The following is a 9,098-nucleotide window of genomic DNA, read 5'->3' as shown; positions in this document are numbered from 1 at the left end:
CAGTACGAAACCGTCTGAAGGTTGCTGTTGACCATTTTTTGCTTGGAAATGCTCTTGAGCTTGAAACACACACAACAAGACCGGTGTTAACTAGCGAAATGGTCAGCAGAGTGCCGACACCGCGAGTTTTGACTGGCACTTGCACATCTAAAACAACGACGGAAAGTAACTCGTTCGGCTTTTGAGTCACATAAAGTATGTGTGTTAATTTTGACGCCACTAGCTCTGCATCCTGTCATGCTATTTCTTTACCTCTCAGAAATGATTATGACATAAAAGTGAAGTACGTGACGAGTGTGACGTTAGGAAAACATTAGGCAGCATGGAGAGTTTCTGTATGGGACCACCCAACCAAACGAGTACTGTGTGACGTTCTATCCGGCAGGTATTCAACGAGGTAGCCGGCTAGCTCAGTCGGTAGAGCGTCAGACTCTTAATCCTAGGATCGTGGGTTCGAGCCACACGCTGAGCGGAACGGAATTTTGTTCCGCTGCAGATGTAAATTACCGTTTTTCAGATTAACGAGATGTAATGGAAATAGCAACTTTAAACTTTGCCTACGTCTCTGTCAGTCACAAGGAAACTGTATTTGAATGTGAAGGTGATTTTGTAGACATGTGTGGAAGACATGTTCTGAAATGCAAGTGTTGTTGTTTGGAAAGCACATCGGTTACGTGTCAGATGTGTAGCCAAGCAGTAATGGGTCGCCATAGCTGCAAATATTAGCCGGTAATATGAAGTGTTGTCAGCTGAAGTCTGATGATGCAGACGACCGTAAGGACGAAGTACCCAAAAGTACCACTAGGCCGCGCCTCTTTAGCTCAGTGGTAGAGCACTGCTCTAATAAACCAGACATCGCAAGTTCCATCCTCACAGGAGAAAGATGAATTTTGGAAATCAGTTGCGCGTCGTGGCCGTATAGCAAACAGTATCTGTGATGACGAACAATTAGCGACAGGCGTTTTTTTAAGAATTACTCTCAGATGTGATTAAGGCGAATGGCGCAGATAAAGCATTTGCCAAAGCGGTACAGCATAAAGTGGGACGAGGCAGTCTGAATTACATTTTATAGATGTATTTCTCACATATCTCAGAGCCTCTCGCGGTCGTCGTCGTCGTCGTCGTCGTCGTCGTCGCCACCGCCGCTTCTGCAGAAGTAGCAAATGGCCATCGTAGCAAATGCGGCGAGGGACGCCCTGCCTTCGATTCCGAATGCACAAAGTGTGTGGTCTTGTTTCTCAGTTTATATTTGGTCGGTCTCGTAAGAGGTTGAATGTAACGAATGGGTGGGAAAGAGCAAGGGGCAGCGGCTGTGTAGAACGAAAACACAAATCCTCAGGGGTGTGAGCGTTTCGAGATAAGTCGTATACATGACATAGCTGGTCGTCAGTGACCATGTGGCCTAATGGATAAGGCGTCGGACTTCGGATCTGATGATTACAGGTTCGAATGTTGTCACGGCCCTTTTTTTTCCAGTTCTGAAAAAGAAACATACCGTTTTAATGTAGCAATTGAGCAGTACGAAACCGTCTGGAGGTTGCTGTTGACCATTTTTTGCTTGGAAATGCTCTTGAGCTTGAAACACACACAACAAGACCGGTGTTAACTAGCGAAATGGTCAGCAGAGTGCCGACACCGCGAGTTTTGACTGGCACTTGCACATCTAAAACAACGACGGAAAGTAACTCGTTCGGCTTTTGAGTCACATAAAGTATGTGTGTTAATTTTGACGCCACTAGCTCTGCATGCTGTCATGCAATTTCTTTACCACTCAGAAATGATTATGACATAAAAGTGAAGTACGTGACGAGTGTGACATTAGGCAGCATGGAGTGATTCTGTATGGGACCACCCAACCAAACGAGTACTCTGTGACGTGCTATCCGGCAGGTATTCAACGAGGTAGCCGGCTAGCTCAGTCGGTAGAGCGTCAGACTCTTAATCCTAGGATCGTGGGTTCGAGCCACACGCTGGGCGCAACGGAATTTTGTTCCGCTGCAGATGTAAATTACCGTTTTTCTGATTGACGAGATGTAATGGAAATAGCAACTTTAAACTTTGCCTACGTATCTGTCAGTCACAAGGAAACTGTATTTGAATGTGAAGGTGATTTTGTAGACATGTGTGGAAGACATGTTCTGAAATGCAAGTGTTGTTGTTTGGAGAGCACATCGGTTACGTGTCAGATGTGTAGCCAAGCAGTAATGGGTCGCCACAGCTGCAAATATTAGCCGGTAATATGAAGTGTTGTCAGCTGAAGTCTGATGATGCAGACGACCATAAGGACGAAGTACCCAAGAGTACCACTAGGCCGCGCCTCTTTAGCTCAGTGGTAGAGCACTGCTCTAATAAACCAGACATCGGAAGTTCCATCCTCACAGGAGAAAGATGAATTTTGGAAATCAGTTGCGCGTCGTGGCCGTATAGCAAACAGTATCTGTGATGACGAACAATTAGCGACAGGCGTTTTTTTAAGAATTACTCTCAGATGTGATTAAGGCGAATGGCGCAGATAAAGCATTTGCCAAAGCGGTACAGCATAAAGTGGGACGAGGCAGTCTGAATTACATTTTATAGATGTATTTCTCACATATCTCAGAGCCTCTCGCGGTCGTCGTCGTCGTCGTCGTCGTCGTCGCCGCCGCTTCTGCAGAAGTAGCAAATGGCTGTCGTAGCAAATGCGGCGATGGACGCCCTGCCTTCGATTCCGAATGCACAAAGTGTGTGGTCTTGTTTCTCAGTCTATATTTGGTCGGTCTCGTAAGAGGTTGAATGTAACGAATGGGTGGGAAAGAGCAAGGGGCAGCGGCTGTGTAGAACGAAAACACAAATCCTCAGGGGTGTGAGCGTTTCGAGGTGAGTCGTATACATGACATATTTGGTCGTCAGTGACCATGTGGCGTAATGGATAAGGCGTCGGACTTCGGATCTGATGATTACAGGTTCGAATGTTGTCACGCTCGTTTTTTTCCAGTTCTGAAAAAGAAACATACCGTTTTAATGTAGCAATTGAGCAGTACGAAACCGTCTGAATGTTGCTGTTGACCATTTTTTGCTTGGAAATGCTCTTGAGCTTGAAACACACATTAAGACCGGTGTTAACTAGCGAAATGGTCAGCAGAGTGCCGACACCGCGAGTTTTGACTGGCACTTGCACATCTAAAACAACGACGAGAAAGTAACTCGTTCGGCTTTTGAGTCACATAAAGTATGTGTGTTAATTTGTACGCCACTAGCTCTGCATGCTGTCATGCAATTTCTTTACCTCTCAGAAATGATTATGACATAAAAGTGAAGTACGTGACGAGTGTGACGTTAGGAAAACATTAGGCAGCATGGAGAGTTTCTGTATGGGACCACCCAACCAAACGAGTACTGTGTGACGTTCTATCCGGCAGGTATTCAACGAGGTAGCCGGCTAGGTCAGTCGGTAGAGAACAGACTCTTAATCCTAGGATCGTGGGTTCGAGCCACACGCTGGGCGGAACGGAATTTTGTTCCGCTGCAGATGTAAATTACCGTTTTTCAGATTAACGAGATGTAATGGAAATAGCAACTTTAAACTTTGCCTACGTCTCTGTCAGTCACAAGGAAACTGTATTTGAATGTGAAGGTGATTTTGTAGACATGTGTGGAAGACATGTTCTGAAATGCAAGTGTTGTTGTTTGGAAAGCACATCGGTTATGTGTCAGATGTGTAGCCAAGCAGTAATGGGTCGCCATAGCTGCAAATATTAGCCGGTAATATGAAGTGTTGTCAGCTGAAGTCTGATGATGCAGACGACCGTAAGGACGAAGTACCCAAAAGTACCACTAGGCCGCGCCTCTTTAGCTCAGTGGTAGAGCACTGCTCTAATAAACCAGGCATCGGAAGTTCCATCCTCACAGGAGAAAGATGAATTTTGGAAATCAGTTGCGCGTCGTGGCCGTATAGCAAACAGTATCTGTGATGACGAACAATTAGCGACAGGCGTTTTTTTAAGAATTACTCTCAGATGTGATTAAGGCGAATGGCGCAGATAAAGCATTTGCCAAAGCGGTACAGCATAAAGTGGGACGAGGCAGTCTGAATTACATTTTATAGATGTATTTCTCACATATTTCAGAGCATCTCGCGGTCGTCGTCGTCGTCGTCGTCGTCGTCGTCGTCGTCGTCGCCGCCGCCACCGCCGCTTCTGCAGAAGTAGCAAATGGCCATCGTAGCAAATGCGGCGAGGGACGCCCTGCCTTGGATTCCGAATGCACAAAGTGTGTGGTCTTGTTTCTCAGTTTATATCTGGTCGGTCTCGTAAGAGGTTGAATGTAACGAATGGGTGCGAAAGAGCAAGGGGCAGCGGCTGTGTAGAACGAAAACACAAATCCTCAGGGGTGTGAGCGTTTCGAGATGAGTCGTATACATGACATTGCTGGTCGTCAGTGACCATGTGGCCTAATGGATAAGGCGTCGGACTTCGGATCTGATGATTACAGGTTCGAATCTTGTCACGGCCCTTTTTTTTCCAGTTCTGAAAAAGAAACATACCGTTTTAATGTAGCAATTGAGCAGTACGAAACCGTCTGAAGGTTGCTGTTGACCATTTTTTGCTTGGAAATGCTCTTGAGCTTGAAACACACACAACAAGACCGGTGTTAACTAGCGAAATGGTCAGCAGAGTGCCGACACCGCGAGTTTTGACTGGCACTTGCACATCTAAAACAACGACGGAAAGTAACTCGTTCGGCTTTTGAGTCACATAAAGTATGTGTGTTAATTTTGACGCCACTAGCTCTGCATCCTGTCATGCTATTTCTTTACCTCTCAGAAATGATTATGACATAAAAGTGAAGTACGTGACGAGTGTGACGTTAGGAAAACATTAGGCAGCATGGAGAGTTTCTGTATGGGACCACCCAACCAAACGAGTACTGTGTGACGTTCTATCCGGCAGGTATTCAACGAGGTAGCCGGCTAGCTCAGTCGGTAGAGCGTCAGACTCTTAAACCTAGGATCGTGGGTTCGAGCCACACGCTGAGCGGAACGGAATTTTGTTCCGCTGCAGATGTAAATTACCGTTTTTCAGATTAACGAGATGTAATGGAAATAGCAACTTTAAACTTTGCCTACGTCTCTGTCAGTCACAAGGAAACTGTATTTGAATGTGAAGGTGATTTTGTAGACATGTGTGGAAGACATGTTCTGAAATGCAAGTGTTGTTGTTTGGAAAGCACATCGGTTACGTGTCAGATGTGTAGCCAAGCAGTAATGGGTCGCCATAGCTGCAAATATTAGCCGGTAATATGAAGTGTTGTCAGCTGAAGTCTGATGATGCAGACGACCGTAAGGACGAAGTACCCAAAAGTACCACTAGGCCGCGCCTCTTTAGCTCAGTGGTAGAGCACTGCTCTAATAAACCAGACATCGGAAGTTCCATCCTCACAGGAGAAAGATGAATTTTGGAAATCAGTTGCGCGTCGTGGCCGTATAGCAAACAGTATCTGTGATGACGAACAATTAGCGACAGGCGTTTTTTTAAGAATTACTCTCAGATGTGATTAAGGCGAATGGCGCAGATAAAGCATTTGCCAAAGCGGTACAGCATAAAGTGGGACGAGGCAGTCTGAATTACATTTTATAGATGTATTTCTCACATATCTCAGAGCCTCTCGCGGTCGTCGTCGTCGTCGTCGTCGTCGTCGTCGCCACCGCCGCTTCTGCAGAAGTAGCAAATGGCCATCGTAGCAAATGCGGCGAGGGACGCCCTGCCTTCGATTCCGAATGCACAAAGTGTGTGGTCTTGTTTCTCAGTTTATATTTGGTCGGTCTCGTAAGAGGTTGAATGTAACGAATGGGTGGGAAAGAGCAAGGGGCAGCGGCTGTGTAGAACGAAAACACAAATCCTCAGGGGTGTGAGCGTTTCGAGATAAGTCGTATACATGACATAGCTGGTCGTCAGTGACCATGTGGCCTAATGGATAAGGCGTCGGACTTCGGATCTGATGATTACAGGTTCGAATGTTGTCACGGCCCTTTTTTTTCCAGTTCTGAAAAAGAAACATACCGTTTTAATGTAGCAATTGAGCAGTACGAAACCGTCTGAAGGTTGCTGTTGACCATTTTTTGCTTGGAAATGCTCTTGAGCTTGAAACACACACAACAAGACCGGTGTTAACTAGCGAAATGGTCAGCAGAGTGCCGACACCGCGAGTTTTGACTGGCACTTGCACATCTAAAACAACGACGGAAAGTAACTCGTTCGGCTTTTGAGTCACATAAAGTATGTGTGTTAATTTTGACGCCACTAGCTCTGCATGCTGTCATGCAATTTCTTTACCACTCAGAAATGATTATGACATAAAAGTGAAGTACGTGACGAGTGTGACATTAGGCAGCATGGAGAGATTCTGTATGGGACCACCCAACCAAACGAGTACTGTGTGACGTGCTATCCGGCAGGTATTCAACGAGGTAGCCGGCTAGCTCAGTCGGTAGAGCGTCAGACTCTTAATCCCAGGATCGTGGGTTCGAGCCACACGCTGGGCGGAACGTAATTTTGTTCCGCTGCAGATGTAAATTACCGTTTTTCTGATTAACGAGATGTAATGGAAATAGCAACTTTAAACTTTGCCTACGTCTCTGTCAGTCACAAGGAAACTGTTTTTGAATGTGAAGGTGATTTTGTAGACATGTGTGGAAGACATGTTCTGAAATGCAAGTGTTGTTGTTTGGAGAGCACATCGGTTACGTGTCAGATGTGTAGCCAAGCAGTAATGGGTCGCCATAGCTGCAAATATTAGCCGGTAATATGAAGTGTTGTCAGCTGTAGTCTGATGATGCAGACGACCGTAAGGACGAAGTACCCAAAAGTACCACTAGGCCGCGCCTCTTTAGCTCAGTGGTAGAGCACTGCTCTAATAAACCAGGCATCGGAAGTTCCATCCTCACAGGAGAAAGATGAATTTTGGAAATCAGTTGCGCGTCGTGGCCGTATAGCAAACAGTATCTGTGATGACGAACAATTAGCGACAGGCGTTTTTTAAAGAATTACTCTCAGATGTGATTAAGGCGAATGGCGCAGATAAAGCATTTGCCAAAGCGGTACAGCGTAAAGTGGGACGAGGCAGTCTGAATTACATTTTATAGATGTATTTCTCACATATCTCAGAGCCTCTCGCGGTCGTCGTCGACGTCGTCGTCGTCGCCGCCGCCGCTTCTGCAGAAGTAGCAAATGGCTATCGTAGCAAATGCGGCGAGGGACGCCCTGCCTTCGATTCCGAATGCACAAAGTGTGTGGTCTTGTTTCTCAGTCTATATTTGGTCGGTCTCGTAAGAGGTTGAATGTAACGAATGGGTGGGAAAGAGCAAGGGGCAGCGGCTGTGTAGAACCAAAACACAAATCCTCAGGGGTGTGAGCGTTTCGAGATGAGTCGTATACATGACATAGTTTGTAGTCAGTGACCATGTGGCCTTGAGGCCGCGCCTCTTTAGCTCAGTGGTAGAGTACTGCTCTAATAAACCAGGTGTCGTAAGTTCCATCATCACAGGAGAATGATGAATTTTTTTCTGGCTTTAGCCGTCGCCGCGGTCGGACGTGCTTGTTGTTTACTCCGCGTACGTTAGCGCTATCGCCGGTGTTTGGTGTTTACGTGAAGTTAGCTGTGCATTTTCGCTGTTATTTTTTGAGTGGTGTCTCTGATAAGTGTTTTTATAGTGCTTTCGTCCGTTCCACGTTTCGTGCTTCGCCGCAATTTCGGTTGTTGCCGGAATTTCGTCGGAACCGACGACCATGTCTGACACCGTCAGGAAGAATACTTTAGTCTTCTCGTTCGAGAAAGAAACACGGCCGGTCCAACCCACTGCGCTGGAAATCCACGATTGGCTGACTGAGGTAATCGGTATAAATTCTGACTCTGTTCATACCACGCAATTAGATGCTGAAAAATACTGTGTTTTTGTTAAATTTCTGAACTCAGTGACAGTCGATAAGTTGCTTGCAAAATGGGGTAATTCCGTCGAATTTGTTCATCGAGACGGTTCAAAAAGTAATGTCTCTGTACGAAAAGCTGATATCATGTACACCAATGTCAGGATTTTGAATGTTCCAATTGAAATTGATAATCAGTTGATCAAGGACGCTCTATCTAAATATGGCGAAGTTAAATCTATCTATAACGAAAGATGGTCGAAGCTATACAAGATACAGTGTTTTAATGGCATTAGATCCGTTGAAATGGAGGTGAAAGCCAACATTCCGTCCCATATATCCGTTGCAGGCCATAAAGCACATGTTGTGTATTCTGGTCAGGAGCGCACGTGCAATATTTGCAATGAGACAGGTCATTTCCGACAAGATTGTCCGCGCCGTGTTTTTGTTCTTCGGAACAATCTAACACAGCGTCAAAAACTGACCCTCAGCGATGTCTTACCAAATAGCACTTCCCTTCTTTCGGTTAACGACAGTGGTGCATGTACTTCTGCAGTGCCCGCCATAACTACTACGGAGTTCCCTCCCCTGAGCGTCATTACATCACACCCTTCTGTTCCCGATTGCGATCTCCAGAATAAGAAGCGACCGTTGGAAACGACCGATGACGGCTCGGACGGCGAGTCCGCCCGTAATTCGCCTTCCACCCGCAAGCAGAAGCAGTGTAATGCGGATGTGCTCGAGGAAACAAACAGTACATGTATTGACGTGACGACAGCCGCTGAGGCAACCCGGCCGCTGTCGGCGGCTGAACAGGTACAAACGGTCCACGGAGGGGACGCAGTAACGATTGTCGCGGAGACGGAAGAGGCGCACTCCGAAGCACAAGAGGTGACGGAGCGGAACCCAACTCAAGAACTTACAGACCCACAAACCGCCGACTCAGTCAGTGCTCTGGAGCTAGTGACGGAAGAACAAGGAAATGGCACTCGTAAAAAGGACGCTGTTGAGGCAGCTTCGGTCACAACGGTGGTAAAGATAGACAATCCGAATGACGGCGCGTTGAACCAAGATGTCCGAAGACGCCGACTCAAACCGCAACCTACTCTCAAAGCTTCCCGTAACCAAAGCAAACAACAACCAGCACAAGAGGAAGCGACGGCCAAGAACGTCTTGTATGAAATCATCACGGAAAGA

The 9,098-nt window shown here is 46.5% G+C and overlaps 1 non-coding gene across 1 annotated transcript; it reads left to right on the top strand.

The window, feature by feature from the left end:
* The first annotated feature begins 400 nt into the window (after window positions 1–400).
* Trnak-cuu (transfer RNA lysine (anticodon CUU)) lies at window positions 401–472 on the top strand. The gene has a single exon. It is a non-coding gene; the product is annotated as a tRNA-Lys (tRNA).
* The last annotated feature ends 8,626 nt before the right edge of the window (window positions 473–9,098 follow it).

The sequence above is a fragment of the Schistocerca gregaria genome, unplaced genomic scaffold (assembly GCF_023897955.1).
Source record: "Schistocerca gregaria isolate iqSchGreg1 unplaced genomic scaffold, iqSchGreg1.2 ptg001886l, whole genome shotgun sequence".
In the NCBI taxonomy this organism is placed as follows: Eukaryota; Metazoa; Arthropoda; class Insecta; order Orthoptera; family Acrididae; genus Schistocerca; species Schistocerca gregaria.
The sequence above is the reverse complement of the archived record's forward strand: the minus strand, read 5'-3'. Positions and strand labels throughout refer to the sequence as shown.